This window comes from Oryx dammah, unplaced genomic scaffold (assembly GCF_014754425.2).
Source record: "Oryx dammah isolate SB20612 unplaced genomic scaffold, SCBI_Odam_1.1 HiC_scaffold_29, whole genome shotgun sequence".
NCBI classification, from domain to species: Eukaryota; Metazoa; Chordata; class Mammalia; order Artiodactyla; family Bovidae; genus Oryx; species Oryx dammah.
The window spans coordinates 20955446-20980957 of record NW_024070213.1 but is presented as its reverse complement, the minus strand read 5'-3'; the positions used below and the strand labels follow the sequence as shown (position 1 = coordinate 20980957).

The 25512-nt window shown below is 41.4% G+C and overlaps 2 non-coding genes across 2 annotated transcripts; one reads left to right on the top strand and one right to left on the bottom strand.

Moving 5' to 3' along the window:
- Positions 1–6180: 6180 nt before the first annotated feature.
- On the bottom strand, positions 6181–6252 carry TRNAC-GCA. Its single transcript has one exon. It is a non-coding gene; the product is annotated as a tRNA-Cys (tRNA).
- A 17351-nt stretch (positions 6253–23603) lies between these two features.
- TRNAS-GGA lies at positions 23604–23675 on the top strand. Its single transcript has one exon. It is a non-coding gene; the product is annotated as a tRNA-Ser (tRNA).
- Positions 23676–25512: the final 1837 nt, after the last annotated feature.

Genomic DNA, 25512 nt, shown 5'->3' with positions numbered 1-25512 from the left:
TTTTAAGTCTTTATTGAATTTGTTACAGTATTGCTTCTGCTGTTTATGTTCTGATTTTGGGGGCTCTGAGGCATGTGGGATTTCAGTTCCCAGACCAGAGATCGAACCGGCACCCCCTGCATTGTAAGGTAAAGTCTTGACCACTGAACCAATAAAGAAGTCCCATCCCTCTCTCTCTGCATCCAGCTCCTGATCTGTTTGGCATATGGAGGAGGTCAGCTTCTGCTGGTGAGTGGTTCTACCCCCAGCCAACTGAGTTAAGCCCCTAGCCTTTCAGACAACTTGCAAGTTTTAAGTGGAAAACCCCCAGCCCTTGATTCTGTCCATGTAGAGCCCCCGGCTGCACTTTCACATGTTAAATCCCCATGGTTGGTTCAGCCCTTTAGCCTGGTCAAGGTTCTGCGGAAATTGTTGTGGTTCACAGGCCTTCTCTGGGCCAGGTCACAGTGGCATCTCTTGGTCACTGCTGGTGTGTTGAAGTGCACATGTTTGTCTTGTTTTATGTAAATGCTATTGCTAGCGGGGTCTCAGAGGCCAAAAATCTGCAATAATTGGTGGGCACAGGTGATCCATTGCTGCCTAAATCAAAAACTCCAGTGTAGAGACAAGTTGGTCTTAGAATAGGTTAGACCTACAGAAGGTTACCTGCCAACCTCAGGGAAACTTCTGTGTAACGAGGTGCACTGTAGAACACATGAAATACCCAACTGAGCTTCGCACCCTTTTCCTTTGGCTCCAAGTAACCCAAACACTGGGAGAAGGTGATGGCACCCCACTCCAGTACTCTTGCCTGGAAAATCCCATGGGCAGAGGACCCTGGTAGGCTGCAGTCCATGGCGTCGCTAAGAGTTGGATAGGACTGAGCGACTTTCACTTTCACTTTTCACTTTCATGCATTGGAGAAGGAAATGGCAAACCACTCGAGTGTTCTTGCCTAGAGAATCCCAGGGATGGGGAAGCCTGATGGGCTGCCGTCTGTGGGGTCGCACAGAGTTGGACATGACTGAAGTGACTTAGCAGCAGCAGCAGCAACCCAAACACTGAGCTTACAGAATCCTTAAATTCTTTTTTTTTTTTTTTAACTTTTTACGTTGTATTGGAGTATAGCAGATTAACAATGTTGGGATCGTTTCAGGTGGACAGTGAAGGGACTCAGCCATACATACACAAGTATCCATTCTCCCCTAAACTCCCCTCCCATCCAGGCTACCATGTAACATTGAGTGGAATTCTCTGTGCTATACAGTAGGTCCTTGTTGGTTATCCATTTTAAATATAGCAGTGTGTACATGTCCCTCCCAAACTCCCTAACTATCCCTTCCCACCCCCCCACCGACCCCAAACTCATTCTCTAAAGGAGTCTCTTTACATTGGATTCTTAAATTCTAGAGTCAAGCATGCCATCTTCTTAATTCTGTTGCTCAGCTGTATCCGACTCTTTGTGACCCCATGAACTGCAGCATGCCAGGCTTCCCTGTCTATCACCAACTCCTGGAGCTTGCTCAAACTCATGTCCATTGAGTTGGAGATGCCATCCAACCATCTCATCCTCTGTCGTCCCCTTCTCCTCCTGCCTTCAATCTTTCCCAGCATCAGGGTCTTTTCAAATGAGTCAGCTCTTTGCATCAGGTGGCCAAAGTACTGGAGTTTAAGCTTCAACATCAGTCCTCCCAATGAACACTCAGGACTGATCTCCTTTAGGATGGACTGGTTGGATCTTCTTGCAGTCCAAGGAACTCTCAAGAGTCTTCTCCAACACCACAGTTCAAAAGCATCAATTCTTTGGCGCTCAGCTTTCTTTATAGTCCAACTCTCACATCCATACATGACTACTGGAAAATCCAAAGCCTTGACTATATGGACCTTTGTTGGCAAAGTAATGTCTCTGCTTTTTAATATGCTGCCTAGGTTGGTCATAACTTCCCTTCCAAGGAGTAAGCGTCTTTTAATTTCATGGCTTCAGCCACCATCTGCAGTGATTTTAGAGGCCCCAAAATAAAGTCTGCCAAATTGGTCTACAGAGCTCCTCAAAAGCTTCAAAATAACTTCATTAAAAAACTTGTTATGGAAGGCTAGGGAAAAATGAACTACACAGGAGATAAGAGGTACCACCTGTTTCTCCCCATTGTCCGTCCTTATGTGAAAACTCACATTTTCCTCATTCTCTGAACTGCCTTTCCATTGGAGAGACCGTTAAACAGTTACCTGTTAAAATCTCCCAAGGTGCAGGTGAACAGTACCTAAGAACAATATCTCTTTAGGTACTGTTCATTCCTTGGTCAAAGACAAAATGAAGGGCCATAAGTAAAGAATTTCCTCGATTCAGGGAGGGTCCTCATATTTTTTTTTTAAGAGTTCAGAATCCTTATTGGGGTTTGTTACTGCAGGCTGCCAGTTCCTTATCAGCTTGTACAGTATGTCAGTAGGATTTGGGAAGCCTGAAGATGGATGAGGGAAGCAGAAGGCATAATCCTAAGGATAATGGAGATCCTCTCCAACATGGTCCTTTTTTTTTTCTTAATATGAGCAGCTTATTTATTTGTAACATTTATTTATTTGGCCGTGCCAGGTCTTAGCTGCAACATGCAAAATCTTCCAGCATTTGAACTCGCGGCATTTGAACTCTTACTTGTCACATGTGGGATCTAGTTCCCTGACTAGGGATCGGACTTGGGTCCCCTGCATTGGGAGCACAGAGTCTTAGCCACTGGACTAAGTCTCCAGGTGGCCCTTTTATGACCAGATAAAGCTCACAAGATAGTATCTGACCTTTTAAAAGCCATCTTAGGGTCTTCCCACCCACATGGATTGGTCTTTTATTCAAACATGCAGACAAAAGAATGGTGAATTTGTGGCAGACTTGAAAGCCCTGTTTGGAATGGCTCTTCCTAGTACATTCTGGATTACACACAGTAAAGGAGGACACCCAACCCACCCTAGCTGCCCTGTAAATGGATTATCCCCTAAGATCAGGGGGTTGATAAGAAAGCAGAAAATAGGGTAGAAGGCCACTGACCTGATTGAACTCGTAACCACTTTGAAAGGACTTTGGACCAAGATCATAAAGACCCTTCAACAGCTCCAAGGCCAGAGACCTAAATAACACCTGATTTCCCTACCTGGCTCCCTCCTAGGGCTCCACCATCCAAACATGGCCTGAGGATTGACGTTTCCTTTGTAATTAATTGGGGCAATGGAAAAAAAGATTACCTTCAAAGATCTATGCAAATTCCTCAAAATCCACTCAAATGCCCTCAAGGAGGGTGAATGGTAAAGTCACTCAGTCGTGTCTGACTCTTTGTGACCCCATGGACTATAGCCTTCCAGGCTCCTCGGTCCATGGGATTCTCCAGGCAAGAATACTGGAGTGGGTTGCCATTTCCTTCTCCAGGGATCTTCCTGACCCAGGGATTGAACCCAGGTCTCCCACATTGGAGGCAGACGCTTTAACCTCTGAACCACCAGGGAAGCTGGCTCCTCCTAGGACTCATTCAACTCTGAGGGACTCTGAGGTAAACTGCTACACTTAAACAGCCAAGAGGAAATAAAAGTTAATTGAAAATCTTACCAAATTTTGGTAGATACCAGGGCTAGACTTGCTACTTTAAATGCCACTCTCAGAAATCTTAGAGTAAAAAAAAAAAAAGGTTTCCTTAGTGGGAGTATCCAGTGAAGTTCAGAAAGAAACAACATCTCAACCAGTAACAAATGGTTCTGGGACTTTTTACTGAAGAGCATTCTGCTTTGCTCTGTGACCCACCCCTGGTCCATTTTAATAGATGGCAGAGACCTCCTTTCTAAATTAAAAAAGGCTAATAATATGTTTTGCTCACCTTACAATTTTGTGATCAACCTGATCTCAGATTTTTTTTTTTTTTTGGACAAATCTGTCTTTGAAACAGAAGAAGAAGAATTTCAATAAAGATGCCCTCATGTAGCTGAGGTGCCTGAAAATCAGTTGGCTGCTATTAATTCTGACAGTGGGAAATTTAAAAGCGTAGAGCCTATAAAAATCCAGAGAGATGTGACTAAACCTCTTCCTAAGTGGCCTCAATATTCATTAAAACCTGAAGCCACACCAGACCTCATATTAATAATAAAAAACCTAATTGCCCAGGATTGTTCCCTGTATCCCGTAACTCACTGATCTTGCCGATCCAGAAACCTGATGGGAGGGCCTGGTGATTTAGCCAAGACTTAAGAATTAGAAATAAGACAGTCATTATTTCAGGGTGGCTCAGTGCTGTAGACTTTCGTTCAGCCTTTGTCAGCATCCCTGGAGACCCAAGTCAATATTTATTCGCCTTTACTTGGAACAATCAACAATATTACTGGACAATCATGCCCCAAGCGTTCACTGAGGCCCCTTCTTATTTCAACAAGGTCTAAGCACACTCCAGTCCCCCTGGGAAATCGATGTTTTTACAATATGGGGATGACCTCTTGCCATGCTCAGTTACCAAAGAAGCAGCGATAAAATATTCCATCTGCTTGTGCAACGCTTAGCTGAAAAAGGACATGAAGTCTCTGAATAGAATTCCAATTATTTTTGGATACTGTTCATTAGCTAGGTAAAGAATCTGCCTGCAGTGCAGCAGACACAGGAGATGTGGGTTCAATCCCTGGGTCAGGAAGATCCCCAGGAGGAGGAAATGGCAACCCGTTCCAGTGTCCTTGTCTGAAAAATCCCATGGACAGAGGAGTCTGGAGGGCTACAGTTCATGGGGTCAGAGAGTTGGGCACAACTGAACACACACACACACACACGTTACCTAGGTCAGAACCTAAGCACTGAAGGCATCTAGTTATTTCCAAAAAGAATTAAGTTACTCCAAGAATTTCCTAGGCCTACAACTAGGCCTACAGCTTTGTGAATTTTTAGGCCTAGCTGGTTATGCAGACTATGGGGTCCTAATTTTTTTCTGATTGCTTCTCTACTTTATGCTGTGCTTAGTTGCTCAGTCCTATCTGACTCTTTGTGACCCCATGGAGTGTAGCCTACCAGGCTCCTCTGTCCATGGGATTCTCCAGGCAAAAATGCTAGAGTGGATTGACACTTCCTTTTCCAAGGGATCTTCCCAACCCAGGGATCAAACCCAGGTCTCCCACACTGCAGTCGGATTCTTTACTGTCTGAGCCACCAGGGAAGCTCTCTCTACTTTATGAACTTACTAAAACTTCAGTTCCCAAGCCCCTTTCCTGGGAAGATTAAACTGGAACAGGCCTTTTTAAGACTAAAAATAGTACCCCAAGAGCCACCTGCCCTCAGGCTACCTAATGATTCTAAACCTTTCACCGTATTTGTACATAAGAAAGATAAGCAAGCTCTGGGAATGTTCACACAAGAACACGGCCATAAGCGCAGATTGCCTATTACAGCATTCAGATAGCTCGAATTGCTGGTGCCTGTCCCAACTGCCTCAATGCTAGAGAGCCAGCTGCGAAGTTAGTAGAACCTCAGCAGATCTAACTCTAGGGAAAGACATCGACAAACTCCACAGTGACCGGTTCTCTGCTAGGAGAGATCTTTCACCACCTAACCTACATCTTAAACACTGCAAATTTTTTTGGTGTGTGATATATGTTTTATTTATTTAAAATTTATTTTATTGAAGTGTAGTTGATTTAGTGTTGTGTTAGTTTCTGCTGTATAGCAAAGCAATTCAGTTACACACATACGTGTATCTTTCTCATATGCTTTTCCACTATGGCTTATCACAGGATGTTGAATATCGTTGCCTGTGCTATACAGTGGGACCTCATTGCTTACCCATCCTAAATATATAATAGTTTGCATCTGCTAACCTGAAACTCCCAATCCATCCTTCCCTGACTCTCCTCCCCCTTGACAACCACAAGTCTGTTCTTTTATGTCTATCAGCCTGTTTCTGTTTCATAGATAAGTTCGTTTGCGTCATAGTTTGGACTCCACATACTAGTGACATCATATGGTATTTGTCTTTCTGATATACTGAATTTAGTATGATAATCTCTAGGTCCACCCACGTTGCTAACACTGCAGCTTTCTCAGTCCTGCCATATTATGAAAGTGAAAGTGAAGTCGCTCATTCGTGTCTGACTCTGTGACCCCATGGATGGTAACCTACCAGGCTCTGTGGTCCATGGAATTCTCCAGGCAAGAGTACTGGAGTGGGCTGCCATTTTCTTCTCCAGGGGATCTTCCCAACCCAGGGATCGAACCTGGGTCTCCTGCATTGCAGACAGACGCTTTACCATCTGAGCCACTAGGGAAGCCCTTTATATTATGACCCCTGCCCCAAAAAGGTGAGCCCCCAGACTGTGAGGTATTAATGTCCTATTTTGTGACACCGTGTCCCCACTTATGGGGACCCTAGGGAAAGGCTACCCACTCCAGTATTCTGGCCTAGAGAATTCCATGGACTGTATAGTCCATGGAGTTGCAAAGCATTGGACACGACTTTCACTTCGCTTTGGCTAATCCTGATCTAATTTTGTTTGTTGATGGGTCATCTTGTAAAAGCGAATAAAGGAATTTCCAAGCTGGTAATGCTGTTACCATTCAATATGAACTACCTGAAAGGGGGAACCTCCCACAGCAAAGAATGAGGTTGGCTTAAATGAAACATTTGACAAAAGGAGCACCAGTTATTATGAAGAATACCTGTGAAGGGGTTCATAGTATGCTACCCAAAAACATGCAACTTTGGCTCAGGGATATTTTGAGTTGAAGGCCATTAAGCAGAAGCATGCATAAAAAAGCTCTCTGCCTTCTACTTCTACCGAAAAGGAAGGAGGATTGTTACTCACTGGAGACAACTCTAGAGTCTTATTAGCTTAGAGCTTCCATGTGAGAAATCTATACAATGAACCTTGCTAAAAACCCTAATCCTAACCACTAATCCCTAACCCTAACCCTTGCTAAAAACATCCAGCTTTTCCATTAGTTCCCTGCGTACATTTATTTACCTTCCCACAGTTTGTCACCCTCAAAGCCTGAAACTCTTTTCCTTTAGCTTGTCTTTTCTCTACAAATTTATTGTCCCCCTCAGTCTTATTGAGGTAATTTGACAAATAAAATTGAACTATACTTAAAATATACTTGATGATTTGATACAGGTATTTCATTATGAAAGGGTTTTAACCATTGAATTAATGAACACATCCATCCCCTCACTTATTTAATAATTACTTATTAAATTTCCTATTGGTGAGAACACTCAGGGTTTACTTCCTCAGCAAATTTTGATAATACAATATAGTATTATCATCTGTAGTCACCACGATACACATTAGAACCTCAGAACTTACTCATCTTATAATTGAAAATTTGTACTCTTTTACTAGCCTCTCTGCTTCCCCCCGCCCCCCACTCCCTTCAAACTACCATTGTAATCTCTGGTTTCTATGAGTTTGATTTAAAATTTTTTTTTAGATTCTACATATAAGTAATACTATGCAGTATCTGTCTTTGTCTGGCTTATTTCATTTGATATAATGCCCTTTAGTTTCATCCATGTTCTTGCAAATGGCAAGATTTTTTTCTGTTTCACATCTGAAAATATTCTGTTTCTCTTTCTCTGTTAAGATCTATCTATCTAATAAAGGCTTTCTTCTTTGGATGATGCTGTTTCTTGGCTTATCCCTCTGGCTAGGACTTTGAGTATTATGTTGGATAAAAGTGGCAAGAGTGTCTTCTTCCTGTTCTTTCAGCTTTTTAGTGTTGAGTATGTTAGCTGTGGGCTTGTCATATATGGCTTTAGATAATACGTGTTTCTTTTATACCTAATTTGTTGAGAGTTTTTAATCATAGAAGGATTGAATTTGTCAGCTGCTTCAGATATATTTATTGAGATGATCATATAATTTTTATCCTTCATTTTGTTAATGTGGTATATCACATTGATTGATGTGTATGTTGAAACATCCTTGTATTCTAGGGCTAAATCTCACATGATCATGGTATATGATCTTTTTAATGTACTTTTTTTCTAATGCTTTTTGAGAACTTATATCTATGTTTATCAGGAACATTAGCCTATAATTTTCTTTTCTTGTAGGTTCTTTATTTGGTTTTGATATCAGGAAAGTGCTGGCCTCATAAAATGACTTTGGGTATTCCTTCCTCTTTGTTTTTTTGGGAAGAATTTTGAGAGATGTTGGTGTAAATTTTTCTGTAAATGCTCAGTAGAATTTACCAGTTAACGCCATCTCTAGTCCTGGATTTTTGTTCATTGGGAGTTTTTTTTATTATTATTACTGATTCAATTTCTTTACTAGTAATTATTCTATTTAGATTTTCTATTTATGATTCAATATTGGTAGGATGTATGTTTCTAGGAAATGTATTTATTTCTTCTAGGTTATGGAGAAAGCAGTGGCACTCCACTCCAGTACTCTTGCCTGGAAAACCCCATGGATGGAGGAGCCTGGTAGGCTGCAGTCCAGGGGTCACTAAAAGTCGGACAAGACTGAGCAACTTCACTTTTACTTTTCCTTTCATGCATTGGAGACTTAGCAGCAGCAGCAGCAGCTTCTAGGTTATCTAATCTGTTGGCATATAATTGTTTATAGTAGTTTCTTATGATTCTTAGTATTTCTGCATTTTTCACTTGTAACGTCTCCTCTTTGATTTCTGGTTTTATTTGACAGTAATGCAAAGAATTCCTTTCATAAAATGCAAATTGTCTCTTGTGTAATGCAACTGTTTATCATTGTGGAGAAAAACCTGTCCATGGGTACGGACTGGTTTTTCCAGTTTTGCCTCTATTTGTAAAATCATTTCAGTATTTCTTATCTGACTATAAGTGTGCAGTAGCGTGAGTTCTCCTTTGAATTGGTTGTAACATTTTAATTGGTTCTATTATTAATTAATGAGTTAAGTAAAATGTTTGACACATGTTCTGAGAGTTGACTAGGATTCTGGCCTTGATCAAATTCTGAGCCTTTCTTGACGAGTCCTTTAAAGATGTGAACACAACACCAACAGCTCATAGCTACATCCCTAGGATGAGCCAACCCAACCCCCGCATCACCCCACCCCCCACCTTCAAGAGCCTACCTGAGAACATAATTTGCTGTTTGTTCCAACCAACACCTAAATGTAGGGTCCCTGTTCCCCAGTGTCTGTAGGAGGAGAGAAGCCTAACAAAGGCAGACCAACCTCCCCTTCCTATTTTCTGTAATGTACCACTCCTGTGACTCTACCGAGTCCCTACTCTGTCCCTATTCCCTCATTCTCCCTTCAAAATGCACAAATCCAAATTCAGTTCACATTGGTTTCTTTACTGCCATAGTCTATGACTGATTAGTCTGTCCTTAGCACATTTACTGGGTTTGTCTTTGCCAGAGTCATGATTTTACCTTTAAAAAAATTATCTACTAACACTGATTAAATTACTCAAAATCTCTGGCCCTTCATGTTCCCTTCAGGCTATTCTTTGATTGTCTGCTTAACTGACTGAGAGACAGGTGGGTAGAAATATCAGGATTCTGTTAGTGGCTGTGTTTTAATCAATGCCTTAGTTCTTGATACATTTGCAGGTAATAGAGGTACAGTATAACATTGGAGAAGGAAATAGCAACCCACTTCAGTACTCTTGCCTGGAAAATCCCATGGACGGAGGAGCCTGGTAGACTACAGTCCACGGGGTCGTGAAGAGTCAGACATGACTGAGCGACTTCACTTTCACATTTCACTTTCATGCATTGGAGAAGGAAATGGCAACCCACTCCAGTGTTCTTGCCTGGAGAATCCCAGGGACGGGGGAGCCTGATGGGCTGTCGTCTGTGGGGTCTCACAGAGTCGGTCACAACTGAAGTGACTTAGCAGCAGCAGGTATAGTATAGCACAGTAGTAAAAGGCTGAGGCTCCAAAGGTGGTTTGCAGTTGAATATAGATCCCACCTCTTACTAAATGAGGAGTAGGGGAGAATGTTCTGAAGAAGGAAGTAAAAGAAAGACATTTGAAGTTGAGGCTGAAAGGAAGTTCTTGGGCTTAAAAATTACATGTATGAAAGATGTCTGGAGGAGATGCTAAAGAAAACGTATTCTGTCTCTTGTGTTGTGTCACTGTTGTGATCAGGACTGTCGTGATAGGTACAGGGGCTACCTCAATGGGGCTTTGCATAGGGAAGAGAGCCTTGGCTTAGCTGCGAATACAGTAAGGAAAAGTGGGAATTCATAGCCAAGGAGCAGAGTGGGCGGTGGGGGAAGATGGCACCAGTGGATGAAAAATTACTAAGGAAGAATTAGGAGTAAGGGGAGATTCTGGCTGAAATGACCTGATAGGATTCTTGGTGAAGGCAAGCCAGGGTAACCAGACGTTACCTGAGGAATGATCGAGGGTGAAGAACTTAATCAGATATCAAGGGTGGGAGATTCTGGCTACACTGACTTAGCAGGATTCTTGCCAAAACTGGGCTCTTGGATAATGTGCCCAGTGATGGGACCTAGCTGGGCTCAGAGGAACCTGACTAACGTTTGTTCAGGGACAGTCTTTGACAAGGACTGTGACAAAAAGCAAAGATAGGTCTGGAGTTAAGTGTCACACTGAGCCGAGGTTCTTGTAAATGTAAATGACAAAAGAAGGGGTTTTTCAGATTCAGTTACAACAACAGAAGGCAGAAAGAAAACAGAACCACTCTGATTCAATTTGACTCCTCTCTACTGTACCAAGGAAAGCAGTCTCACTTGGGAATGACAGAGAGAAGTTGGAGCTTTAGATGACAGAGATGTGTTGAGCGTCTTTAAGTAGATCTCAGGCCCACAGTAGGAAGACCCAGAACCACCATTTGTAACAGAGAAGAACAGATCTGACTCCATATCGCATCTGTTCCTTTAGCTCTAACCCCTGTGTGGTGTTTGGTCATGCTGGCTCTGAATCTTTCCTAAAAGAATGTTCTCTGTAGCCTGAAATGTACAGGATAGCATATTCTCAGGTCTCTGACCTTGAAAGAGGCAGCATTTTCCCATTCATATAGAGATAAAAAGTTGCAGAACAGAGAATAACATTTGTCCTGTTGGAGGTTTATAGGAACATCGTGATCAAACCTATGCAGACAGCTGCAAGAACAAAGGATTCCGGCACTAAGAAGCTTGTAACAAGCAGCCACATTTCTCTCCCATTCTAGTACAGAAGAAGGCAGCAAAATGGTTCTTTGGAATACTAGTCCATTATCTTCTCCATCTGCTAGCCTTCCAAAGAAAATCACTATTCCTTGCCACAAACCTTATCTCTCAATTTATTGACTTGTCATTTTGATAGGGACAGAGTGAAGAGACAAAATAGGTGATTAAATAGTTAACCCCACTAGGGGATTGTATTAATAACTAGAAAAAACATGGGAGACTTCCTATAAGTTAACGATTGCTCAAGAAAGCAGATTTGCTTAACCACAAAACCAAGCAGGCTTGCTTAGCAAAAAAAAAAAAAAATTGCAACAGAAGTAGGAGACATGCCCCTCACAATAAAACAATGTTGACATGAGAGCTCAGTAACTCAATGATCCCTAGGACATGCTCTCTGCACACAGAAAAGACAATAATTGGTGGACCTAGCTTGACAATGTAGGGACAAGAAAACTCCCCTGCCAGACCTGGAGGAGGAAGCGATGATGGAAGCATGACATCCACTCAAGAAAGACAAAGAAGTTCTTCTCCCCCTCCCCCACTTTTCCTTTGATTATAAAGCCCAGTAAGTTCTCAGGGTGGGGCGCCCCCTCGCCTGCCTGCTTTTAAGCCTTACAAGTGTCCTGTTCTAATAAATCACTTCTTATCTATCTTTTTGCTCTCGATGGATCCTTCTCTGTGCTGAGACATGAAGGACTATGGTCCTGGAGCTCTTTGGAGCTCTTTGGAGCTCCTGAAACGACACCCAAATGGTTTTGGTTTGGCGAGCAGTACGAGCTTGGACTCAGTAACACTGTTGGATTTTGCTTGGTGACTGGGGATAACTTGCATAGTTGTCAGGACTTGGCAGCCTTGCAAAACCTCACACAGATGTTAATTCTCCACAAAATCCTCTACTGAATTATCAGGCAGACGGTTTATGAACCTTTAGAGTAGGGAGTTCCACGTATTCACTGTGAGTTGGTTGGGACAGTTTAATCCCATCTCCCTAGATCAGGGGGTGCTTTTGATGAAGTGAACATTGACTCCAGCAAGGTTTTTGATAAAAATCTCATGAGATCAATGTGAACAAATTGGAAAATTGCAATTTAGATGATGCTGTAATTGCAAAACTTTTCAGCTAGTTTTTCCTTTATACTCAAAGTGTGTGTTGACGGAATGAAGCACTTGATTCTCTGGACTGTTTACTTCTCCATCTCCTTTATTGCCTTGGGTGTGTGAGCTTGGGCAAATCGCTCAGCTTCCCTGGTTCTCAGTATTATATAAAAAATGCTTCAATCTCTAGTTGTTTATAACTCCATGAAAAATTGGTTCACATATGCCTGGAGGGATGTAATTTATTTCTGAGTTCTGTCCTTGATTCTGTTTGACATTTTTCATGATTGACTTATCTAATGGCAAGTACATGGTTGATACAAAGAGGTGGGAGAACACATGGATGAAGAAGAGTTCAAGCCCCAGGGTCAGACAGTCCTGGTATATGAACCTTGGGTATGTCACTTCCTAATTGGATCTTGAGCAGATTTCTTAACTTCATTAGCCTTGATTTTCTATTTGCTTGAATAATAACAAAAACAGTAACAATAATAATGGATTCCATGTAAAGACTAACTTACTCCTTGGAACAAAAGTTATGACCAATGTAGATAGCATATTCAAAAGCAGAGACATAACTTTGCCAACAAAGGTCCATCTAGTCAAGGCTATGGTTTTTCCTGTGGTCATGTATGGATGTGAGAGTTGGACTGTGAAGAAGGCTGAGTGCTGAAGAATTGATGCTTTTGAACTGTGGTGTTGGAGAAGACTCTTGAGAGTCCCTTGGACTGCAAGGAGCTCCAACCAGTCCATTCTATAGGAGACCAGTCCTGAGTGTTCTTTGGAAGGAATGATGCTAAAGCTCAAACTCCAGTACTTTGACCACCTCATACAAAGAGTTGATTCACTGGAAAAGACTGATGTTGGGAGGGATTGGGGGCAGGAGGAAAAGGGGACGACAGAGGATGAGATGGCTGGATGGCATCACTGACTGGATGGATGTGAGTCTGAGTGAACTCCGGGAGTTGGTGATGGACAGGGAGGCCTGGTGTGCTGCGATTCATGGGGTCGCAAAGAGTCAGACACGACTGAGTGACTGAACTGAACTGAACTGAAAGACTAAATAACTACATAAGATACTACATGAAAAAAGACTGATCAAGGTGCCTGGCCCAAAGACAGTTCTCCAGTAACTGTTAGCTCTTATTGTTACATTATCACTAAATTGGGAGAATTTATATTGGATAACATAGTATGTTTTAAAAATTACTGTAGGGCCAAACTATGAGCCTAGAGTTAGAATGTAGTCTGGCTTACTAAAGCCTAAAGCCCAATGTTTAGGATTAACTACCCAACTGCATGTGAACAGAATGAGACTGACCTGGCTTGAGAGCAGTTCATATCAAAATCATTTTAGGGATTTTGGACAACTGCCCGATGAATGTGAGTCATCAGTGTGGTATGGCTTCCAAAAAAGTCAGTGTTGTCTTAGGCTGAATTAATGGGGGTGCAGAGAGGCTTATGGTGCCATTTATACTCTCCTCTTGGGGAGGCAGAACATGCCTACAGAGCTGGGGTCATTTCCGCCCTTGTGTTTTTTACTGAGGAAGTAAAGCAGGAAGCTAGACAGCAGGAGTTCAAATCCCAGCTCTACCATGAGACTAGCTCTATGACCTTGAGTGAGTTACCCAACCTCTCTGTGCCTCTGCTTTTTCATCTGTAAAACAGGAATAGTATAATTGATACCTATCTCTTAGGGCTGTCGTGAGGATTCAATGGGAATGTCAGTGTAAACATATAAAGCGCTTCTAAAATCTGGGCTCATAATAATTGCCAAAGAAGTGTTGTTGCTGCTGGTGGTAGTGGTATCCTCACCATTCTAAGAAGGGCATTGGCAGTTTCCTCCAATGACATGAGCAGAATGGTGCTGGGTGCACTCATGTGACAGGCAGAATATTGAATAAATTCTCCTCCTCCTCTCCCCTTACACACCCACCACTCCCGTGATACAGGAGGGGCTTCAGAACAGTTTCGGACTCTTCCCTAAACTGGAACGCTCAAGCTCATACCCTTTTGGGTCTCCACCACTAGACTTTAGTGCATTCAGTGCCCTCATTTTCAATATTCTCAAGGTCACATAGGAAGTTAAGAACCAAGGTCAAGTCCATATCGTGTGCTCTCTCCACTCACCACCCCTTCCCCACCCCTGCTCATCAAAGTCTTTCAAACTCCAACTCAGATCACACCTCTTCCTAGAAACCTTTCTAGATGCTCCCGAATGGAATTGGTCTCCTCTTTCCCCTTAGCTACACCATAGTGAGTTTTGAACATTGATTATAGTACTTATCAGTCTTCTTTGTATTAGGGTCCATTGTCCACGCCTCTGTCTTCACCCTGTTTGCCTGAAGAACAAGGAGATCATTTATTCACTTCAGGATCCCACTTAGCATGTTGCATGGTGCTTTGCATAGATGGGCCAACCTGACATGATCGTTGGGCTTGGTTATTAAGGTTGTGCAGTGTGGACTATTTCTCAGAAGGGAGAAGATCTGGAGGGAATGGAACTGATTCTCAGGAGGAAGATGGATTGGATTTAGCTACTTAGCTTCAGAGAACAGGAGGAGGACCAGGGTGGGGGCAGATTTGGTCTGGCTGTTTGGAGAGAACCCTTCGCAATGACAGACATTTAATAAGGAAAGGAGGACCTTATGAGACATGAGTCTCCATCAGTCTTCCATTCAGATGGAAGCTTGGTGACCACTGTCAGGGACAAAGTAAGCAGGAATACAGGATATATCTGCCAAGTTCCCTGTTCGCTAGCTACGCTCAGCGTCACTCAAGATCTTGGTGCCATTTTAGGGTCCACATGTAGCTACAGACACAGTAGAGGTCTAGGATGTCCAGCAGGGCTGAGAGGGACCCCAGCACTACCCAGGGAGACCTGGGCCTCTCTCAGGTTCATTCTTAGTTTTGCTAGTCCAGGGTGCAAAGGGCCTGTACCGCCACAGACAGCCAGCTCCTCTCTCTACTTCCTCTAGTTCTGCAGAATCTCTTTCCTTCTCTTTCCTCCTCCACTCACTGCTGTCGTGTGTACCCAGAAGGTCACCTTCATTGTGAACTTTCTAGATTAGAGTGTCCTGAGTGTCTCAGTTATATCCCAAAGCTCTCAGCTTAGCTTTTAACATCCGGTTATAGGGTGATTCAGACCTTGCAAGCATTCCACATAAAGGCCTCAATCTATCTCTTCTCGGCTCTTAGCCTTAGAGCTATCGTTTTTACATTTCTTCTGATCATTCCCTTCCATTTTCACTTTTCTTTCTTTTTCTTCTTCTTCTTCTTCTTTTTTTTTTTTTTTTGCTGCACACAACTTCAGAATTTGCGGGGTCTTAGTTCCCCAACCAGGGATGGAACCCGGGGCTCCTGGCAGTGGGAGCACAGAATCCTAAGTGATGGACCATCAGGGAAGTCCCTCCATTTCATTTTCAAATGATGAATCTAGCTATGTTTGGATTCCAGATATATTTCTATAAGTTTCTGGTTTAAAATGTTTTGTTTTTCACAGCCTCCCACTAACAAGTATGTACCTACTCCTCTGGCATTGCCCTCAAGCCCTGTTTTTGAGCCTCCTTTCTAAGACATCTCCCCAGCTTCTGTATACCCAGCTATCAATTGTGACCTCCTGTTATCGCCCTATCTTGCCCCCACCCACAAGTTCCACCTAGTTTTCTTCACAACACAATTTTGCTTCTCACCGTTGGCCCTGAGCCTCTCTGCCGTCTGGCCTCATCCCTAAGGTTCTTGCTCAGAGAGGTCAGGTCTGTAGAATATCTACCCTTCGTCAACCTGATACATCTACAGTCTCCAAAGCATCTGGCTTCACAACATTCTAGCCAGCACTAAACTTAAGAGTGGGTTCTACTTCAAAAGTTCATTTGTAAGGGACTTATTTAGAACTCACGTTTTTCTCCTGAAGTAGTGTTCTTCATGGTGGTGAGTTTTGCCAGACCAGTCCAGGAGAGCCCATTTAACTTGTAGGGTTAAGCTGAAGTACCAGCACTATGGAATCCTTAGGAGTGGTAATGGGGGTGTAAAATACCATCACAGTGTAGAACAGTGTTTCTATGGGAAAATATGTTCAGAATTCCAACTTGGAATGCTGACTCTCCTGTAACTATAGTTATACTGAGAATGCCTCTCACCTCTATATTTAAAGAAAAGGAAAAAAAAAAAAAACAATACAATTTATTGAGAGATTACTATGTACCAGGCAGTGTAATCTCATCATGTGAGCTGTATTGTTTCATCCCCACATGGACCCTCTGATGGAGCAGCGTAGGTACTGCTATTATTCCCTCTTTACAGATGAGAAAATGGAGAACAAAACAGACTGATCTTAATGACTTTAGACAGAGATTCTTAAAAAAAAAAAAAGAGTCTGGTGAATGCCAGGAAAGGAACTTCAGTCTACAAGATTAAGGGGTGAGAAGAGAATCAGTGATGGGTCACAGATGGAATAAGGATTAGATCGGGGTCGGACAAGGTGGAGACAAGGGCCGTGGGACAGTCTAGAGGGAGCTTGGCTCAGTGTAGGAAGTTATTAGACATCATATATTCTCTTCCCTTGTGACCTGTCTTTGGCAAAGGGACACTCAGATCCTGTTATGTGACCCTTGAAACAGTGGAGAATAACCACAGCCTGCCTCTGAGAAGGAAGAGTAGCAGTAGGTGTTTTTAATCCTGGAGGTGATCAGGGATGGTGAGGTAGAGTCCCTCACTGCCCCAGCTTTTCACTGCTCCCTGTGTCCATGCCTGTACCTTCCCAGTACCCTCCCATGAGTAGAATAAACTATCGCTTGAGACTGGACTCAGTCATGTTACTTGCTTCAACCATCATTAATGTAAAAGCCATGACTAAGTCCAGGCTTGAGAGACCTTTATCCACTAGAATGTGCTTTGACCTAGGCAGTAGCTGGGAGAACATGTCCAGGTCTGGCTGCTGAGGATGAGAGATACATGGATCAGAACCAAGCTCCCAGATTGACTTAGAGGGACACAGCCTAGATTAGTTGAAACCCATGCACATCACTGAGGTCAACCAAGATCAGCAGAGCCAGCTACATCAGCTGAACCTTGCAGATTTATGGAATTTAAAGTGGTGTGGTTTTTTTGCTATGTCATGCATGAGTTTTAAAAAAATTAAACGTTTTATTTTGAGGTAACTGTAAATTCACAGATTCTTGTAGGAAATAATAAAAAGAGATCCTGTGTACCCTTTATCTGGTTTTCCTCTATGGTTACGTCACTCAAAAACTGTAGTACAGTATCATAGTCAGGATATTGATATTGATATGGTCAGTTGATATGATCATGTGATTGTTTTCTTTTATAGTCTGTTAATGTGATTGACTCATTGACTGATATTTAAATATTAAAACAGTCATATCCCTGGAATAAACCATGCTTCCTCATGGTGTATAATTCTTTTTGTATGTTTTTGAATTCTATTTGCTGATTTTTTCTTTTTAGGGACTTTTGTACTCAAGAGGGATGTTGGTCTATAGTTTTCTGCTTTTCTGCCTTTGGTTGTGGTATAAATCAAATGAATTGGGAAATGTTTCCTTCTCTTTGTTCTGGAAGAGATTATGTAGAATTGGTGTTAACTCTTTAAATATTTGGTGGATTATCTAGTAAAACCATTTGGACCTGGAGATTTCTTCTTTGTGAGTTTTAAAATTATGAATTTAATTTTCTTATTAGTCACAAGGCTATTCAAATTACCGATTTCATATTGCGTGAATTGCAGTTTTTTGTTTATTTATAGGAATTGTTCCATTTCATCAATGTATTCAAATTTATGTCGGAGAAGGCAGTGGTACCCCACTCCAGTACTCTTGCCTGGAAAATCCCATGGACAGAGGAGCCTGGAAGGCTGAAGTCCTTGGGGTCGCTGAGGGTGGGACATGACTGAGCGACTTCACTTTCACTTTCACACATTGTAGAAGGAAATGGCAACCCACTGCAGTGTTCTTGCCTGGAGAATCCCAGGGACGGGGGAGCCTAGTGGGCTGCCATCTCTGGGGTTGCACAGAGTCGGACACGACTGAAGCGACAGCAGCAGCAGCAGCGTTGCTTGTAGAATTCCTTCAGTATTCATTTGATGTCTTCAGGGTCTGTAATGACATCCCCGTTTCATTCATTGGTAATTTATGTTTTCTCCATCTTTTTATTGGTCAGCTTTGCTAGAAGTTTGTCAATTTTGATTTGACATTTTAGTTTTTGTTTTCTGTTTCTTGAGTTTCATTTCTCTATACATTTTCCTGCCTTCCTTTGGGTTAAACATTTTTACATTTTGATTTACCAATAGTGTTTTTAAATGTCTCTTTGTATAGCCTTTTTAGTGGCTGCTCTACATATTAAATTATATATACGTAATTTATATAATTATAGTCAACTGCTATCATTTTCTTATCGGTTATTGTGAAGCATATAAATCTTCCCCCTTTACATTTCTTTGACTTCTCTATTTACATAGTATATTTATTGTAAATATTTCCTCATGCCCATTGAGAACTACATCAGTGTTAAGTGTTGTAAATCAATTTTGCTTCAATTATCAAATGTAATTTTGAAAACTCAGAGAAAGAAAGTCTATTGTATTTGCCCATATTTTTGCTTACTGTGTACGCTCTGCCTTGCTTCATGATGTTCTAAGATTCTTTCTCGTCATTTCCTTTCCATTTGGATAACTTCCTTTAGTCATTCTTTTAGGCTAGCGAATTCTCTTAGCTTCCTGGCAACAAATTCTTTTAGTATTCTTTCATCTGAGAATATCTTGATTTCCCTTTATTTTTGGAAGGATTTTTTTTTTTTTTTTACCCAAGTATAAGTTTCTGGGTTGCTGGTAGTATTTTTCTAGCACTTGAAAGACATTTTGCCACTTCGTTTTAGCATCCGTGTTTTCTGATATGAAATCTACTGTCATTAACTGTTTTGTCCCTATTGTTCTCTGGAAGATTTCAAGATTTTCTTTGTTTTCAGTTTTGGGAAATTTAACTGTGCCATACCTTGGTGTGGATATCTTAGGGTTTATTCTATTTGAGTTTCACTCAACTTTTTGAAACTAGCTTTATGTCTTGGCAAATTTGGTAAGTTTCCAACCATTTTTTTCTGTGATAATACTATTTTAGTTCTGCCTTCTTTCTTCTTTCCTTCTGGGACCCCAATGACATGAATATTAGATCTTTTATTACCATCCCATGGGTCTTTGGGGGCTTCCCTGCTGGCTCAGATGGTAAAGAATCTGCCCACAGTGTGGAAGACCCAGGTTTAGTCTCTGAGTCGGGAAGATCCTCTGGAGAAGAGAATAGCAACATACTCCAGTATTCTTGTCTGGAGAATTCCATGGACAGAGGAGACTGGTAGGCTACAGTCCATGGGGTCGCAGACAGTGGAATTGGACACGACTGAGCAACTAACACTTTCATGGGTCCTTGAGATTCTGTGTGGCTCCCCCAGACACCATGGGGAAGTGGTCTCATAACCTTTGGGCAGCGGTGAGAAACCTGCCTCCTTTGATATCACCCCATCAGGGAAGGGAGAGCCTCCTGTTTACCACCAGGTGGAGGAGGAAGTCCTGGCTCCTCACATGGTCTATTCCAGGGATTTATTCAATTTTAAGAAGTTAGTGTGGTTTCCAGATGCCAGGCAGAGAGTTGGAGAGGCTGAGCACCAGCAGCCTTAAACCTCTGCTGTTGAATGGGCCCTGCTCAGCCCAGTGAGATGTCACCCACTGCTGCACCACAAACCTTTCTGGTGCTGAACTTTGGCCCAGGTTTACAGTCCTTTGGTTTATACTCAGGGTTCAGGTGTCATTCCCCAGGTATCAGATATCATGGACCTCTGGGTCTCATGGGCCTTACTGAAGGATCTATAGGATGTTTCCATTTTGTGCTATTATTTTAAATACTTCAAAATAAACATACCTGAATGAGCATAATTGAACACTTGGGCAAATGTTTCCATACAACAGATCCCTAGACTTAGTTTTGTTAGATCAAAAGGTGAGCCTCACAAGCCACTCTTAGTAGCTGAGTCCTTGGTTCATTAATATTCTCCATATAGTTCAGCTAGCTCTTATTTCCTCTGTGTCTCTTAGCTTCTGAAAGTGCATTTTCTTTTTTTAAAAAATTTATTTATTTTTTAATTGAAGGATAATTGCTTTACAGAATTTTGTTGTTTTCTGTCAAATTGCAACACAAATCTGCCATAGGTATACATATATCCCCTCCTTTTTGCACCTCTCTCCCATCTCCCTCCCCATCCCACCCCTCTTAGTTTGATACAGAGCCCCTTGTTTGAGTTTCCTGAGACATAGAGCAAATTCCTGCTGGTGATCTATTTAACATGTGGTAATGTAAGTTTCCATGTCACTCTTTCCATACATTTCACCCTCCCCTCCCCTCTCCCCATGTCCATAAGTCTATTCTGTATGTCTGTTTCTCCATTGCTGCCCTGCAAATAAATTATTCAGTACCATTTTTCTAGATTCTGTATATATGCGTTAGTATACAGTATTTATCTTTCTCTTTCTGACTTACTTTGCTCTGTGTAATAGGCTCTAGGTTCATCCACCTCATTAGAACTGACTCAAATGCATTCCTTTTTATGGCTGGGTAATATTCCACTGTGTATATGTACCACAACCTCTTTGTCCATTCATCTGTCGATGGACATCTAGGTTGCTTCCATGTTCTAGCTTTTATAAATAGTACTGCAATGAACAGTGGGATACATGTGTCTTTTTCAGTTTTGGTTTCCTCAGGGTATATGCCTAGGAGTGGGATTCCTGGTTCATAAGGTGGTTTTATTCTGAGTTTTAAGGAATCTCCATACAGTCTTCCATAGTAGTTATATCAATTTACATTCCCATCAACAGTGTAAGAGGGATCCATTTACTCCACACCCTCTCCAGCATTTATTGTTTATAGACTTTTTGATGATGGCCATTCTGACTGGTGTGAGGTGATATTTCATTGTAGTTTTGATTTACATTTCTCGGGGGCAGGAGGAGAAGGGGATGACAGAGGATGAGATGGCTGGATGGCATCACTGACTCAATGGATTTGAGTCTGAGTGAACTCTGGGAGTTGGTGATGGACAGGGAGGCCTGGCGTGCTGTGATTCATAGGGTCACCAAGAGTTGGACACGACTGAGCGACTGAACTGAACTGAATAACGAGCAGTGTTGAGCATCTTTTCATGTGTTTGTTAGCCATCTGTATGTCTTCTTTGGAGAAATGTCTGTTTAGGTCTTTTCCCCACTTTTTGATTGGGTTGTTTGTTTTTCTAGTATTAAGTTGTATGAACTGCTTGTATATTTTGGAAATTAATCTTTTGTCAATTGTTTCACTTACTATTATTTTCTCCCATTCTGAGGGTTGTCTTTTCACCTTGCTTATGGTTTCCTTTGCTGTGCAAAAACTTTTAAGTTTAATCAGGTCCCACTTGTTTACTTTTGTTTTTATTTCCTTTACTCTAGGAGGGGGAGGTCATAGAGGATCTTGCTTTGATTTACATCGAGTGTTCTGCTATGTTTTCCTCTAAGAGTTTTATATTTTCTGGTCTTACATTTAGGTCTTTAATTCATTTTGAGTTGATCTTTATGTATGGTGTTAGGAAGTATTCTAATTTCATTTTTTTACATGTAGCTGTCCAGTTTTCCCAGCACCATTTAATGAAGAGTCTGTCTTTGCCCATTGTATGTTCTTGCCTCCTTTGTGAAAAATAAGGTACCCCTAGGTGCATAGGTTTATTTCTGGGCTTTATATCTTGTTCCATTGGTTTATATTTCTGTTTTTGTGCCAGTACCATACTGTCTTGATGACTGTAGCTTTGTAATATAATCTGAAGTCAGGAAGCTTGATTTCTCCAGCTCCATTCTTCTTTCTCAAGACTGCTTTGGCTATTTGGAGTCTTTTGTGTTTCCATATGAATTGTGAAATTTTTTGTTCTAGTTCTGTGAAAATTGCCATTGGTAATTTGATAGGGATTGCATTGAATCTGTAGATTGTGTTTGGTAGGTATAGTCATTTTTACAATGTTGATTCTTCCCACCCAGGAACATGGAATGACTCTCTGTCTGTTTATGTTGTCTTTGATTTCTTTCATCAGTGTCTTATAATTGTCTGTGTACAGTTCTTTTGTCTCCTTAGGTAAGTTTATTCCTAGATATGAAAATGCATTTTTTTTGTTTGATTATCTTGAGGTTGTTCGTAAAATTTCACAGTTTGGTTTTCCCTGGAAATATATTTTTTAAAATACATGTTCAGCTATTTTGGTAATATACCAGCCTAGCTCACTTTATCTTGGCCCCTCCAGATCTTGTAATGTTGGAAGATCTGAGTTTTCTTCTCAAAAACTTACTAATCATGAACACAATCTGAATTTGCTTCACCTTCTTTCTCTTTAAAAAATTATTTATTTTGGAGAAATCCATAGGGATTACCAACTAAATGTGGTTTTCAGAATAGTGTTTGTCAAACTTTTTCAACCTGGTATAAGCCTATAAACTTGCTAAGACATATTATTACTATGAGAGGAGCCTGGTGCCACATTCAAAATAAATAATTATATGGGTTTTTTTTTTAAATGTGCTTTGGAATTGGATATATATATATATAGAGAGAGACTTGCAGTTAAGCATGGCAGATTAAATACATACATATTCTGTGCTGTACCTCCCCTCCCCTCTCCCTGTCTAAGATGACAGTGAAGGAATAAAGAGCTGAAATCCATAGGACAGAGAGAATTGGAGGAGAGATAAGAGTTAGGGGAGAGATATGATAGCATCTGAGAATTGAAAAGTGTTTTGAAGGACGGCCACTGGCTTAGCTGAGAAGACGTGGCTAAAACTCAAGTGCCCATGGAGAGGAAGACTGATCAACAGCAGATTTATTTGCTAGAACCGTGGCAACGTGTAGAATTGAAGACTTGATGACCGTGGAGGGGGCACATGGGACCCCTCATGGGACTGTGGATAGGGAGATGGTTTAAAAGTTTCTCTAAGGATCTGACCTACACCAGTATGGGACAACCTGTCCCTGATTAGTGTAGAACACAGTTCTTTCTCAAGAGAAATTGACCAGAGTCTCTGGCTCTGGGACATGCTAGGGTGAACCCCCATGAGACTCCCTTCTCCATCTATGGCTCCAGGCTCATTACTCAGACTCAGTTCTTTAACTCCATCAAGTCAGAGAAGATCAGATGAAGTCAATGGAAAAATTTAATTGCCCTGGAGAACATACTCACACAGAATGACAGTTGGGAGAGGTGTGTGCTCCCTTAATGACAGAGTAGCTCAACACCTGATATTTTTGCAAGCTGTCAGGTGACAATACTGATCTAATCACACAATGTCTCCAAACAACTTCTTTGTGTCTCATTTTTGAGCATAAGGGGCTTCCCTGGTGGCTCAGAGGTTAAAGCATCTGCCTGGAATGCAGGAGACCCAGGTTCGATCCCTGGGTTGGGAATATCCCTTGGAGAAGGAAATGGCAACCCACTCCAGTACTCTTGCCTGGAGAATCTCATGGAGGGAGGAGCCTGGTAGGCTACAGTCCATGGGGTCGCAAAGAGTCAGACACGACTGAGCGACTTCACTTTTGAGCATAAACCAGACACCACCAACATGAAAGACAGAGATCAAAGCGTGTGTGTGTAAACTATCAATTTGAAGAAAAAGAAAATATTGTAAGGAAGAGGCAAAACATTTAAAGAAAAATTATTGAAAATGTTGCAGCCATGAAATTAGAATGGATGCCATTAAAACAACAAAATAAAGGAGTATTAGAAAATAAGAAGGAACTCTTGGAAACTAAAATGATTAGAGCAGAAATTTAAAAAAATCAATTTGGAAGGTGAAATTGAAGAGTTCTTGTATAAAGTATTATAAAAGAAAAGACTGTACAGTGGGACACCTGGTTGGTACTTTTCTCCTTTACAAACCATGCTGCCCCATCTCCTTTCTACCCTCACCATTGGGGGTGGGATACTAAACTTCCTTTTCTAGACTATCCTATAATTAGATTTGACTTTTGACACATGTCTGGTAAATGAGTCAAAAGTTGAAGTCTGCAGGGGATTTCTGGAAAACCTTTACTTTCTTGCTACAGATACAACATTTTCTGCTTCCTCCTTATTCTTTATGAATGTGGATATGACAGCTGGAGCTGCAGCAATTATTGTGCAGCCGTGATTAAGAGGCCAAGAGAGTTCCAGAGAGCCTTGCTCGGATATTCTCGAGCCTCTGAAATAGTACCAGCCCAGCTAGCTCTTGACTTCTTGTATGGGGAAAACAAACCCAGTTTATTCAAGCTATTGTTTAATTGGATATTCTTCTACTCCTAGCTGAATCATATTCCCTAATATAAAGAGAAAAGTTAAGAAACCAGAATATCTATTTAAGTGGTTCAATATTCAACTGTTAGGAGTTTCAGAAAGAGAGAACAGAGATAACGGGTAGAAAAATTATCAAAGGAATAATAAAAGAAAATATTCCAGAACTGAGCTTTCATATCTTGAAATAACACATGAGTTCAAGTCACTAAAAACTGGCAGGATGTAGAATGGAAGTACTTAACAGTTTGCTTTCAGATAAGTGGACAGGAGGTCAGGAAATTGGCTTTACTACAGTAAATGATTGTATAGTAAAAAATAATTAACATTGCATAGATATCCAAGAGGTTTGTCAATAACTACTAAACCAAAAATGATCCGTGTTAAGAAGATGGGAACTTGCAATGCCTAGGGTATCCATTCAACAAAGTGATTTAAGTTGGGATATTGGTTCCTACTCAAGAATTACCATGTTTTATTTTACAAGTTGGCTGTTTTAAATGAGTGTGTGCTCTGAAATTAGACCTGATTCTGATCCCAGTTGTGTGGTGCAGGCCATTTATTTGACTTTACTGTGCTTATTTCCTCATCTGCATGGCTACTTCAGAGGTTCGTGTGGGGACCAATGGGCATTCTGCATTGAGAACTAGCACAGAGCGGGCATTTCTTAAATGTTAACTCCTTGTAATGATGTTTCTTAAATCGAGATGCTACCTGTACACACATCCCACAGCCTTACGTTATTCCCTTGTGTCAGTTCATAAGAGCTCGAGTTGCTTTCAAGATTATCCAGTGTTGGTTCTCACACTGGGCTTCCCCAGCCCTTAGGGCCTGGGAACATCATAACTAGGGTCTGTGAGTTAGTTTCGATACTCTAAAAGCCTTATAGAAATCACACATGTTCCAAGGATCAGGATAAGGCAGGATATGGTGTCTCGGCTTCTGTCTGGAATGTCAAGTCATTGCAGTAACTCT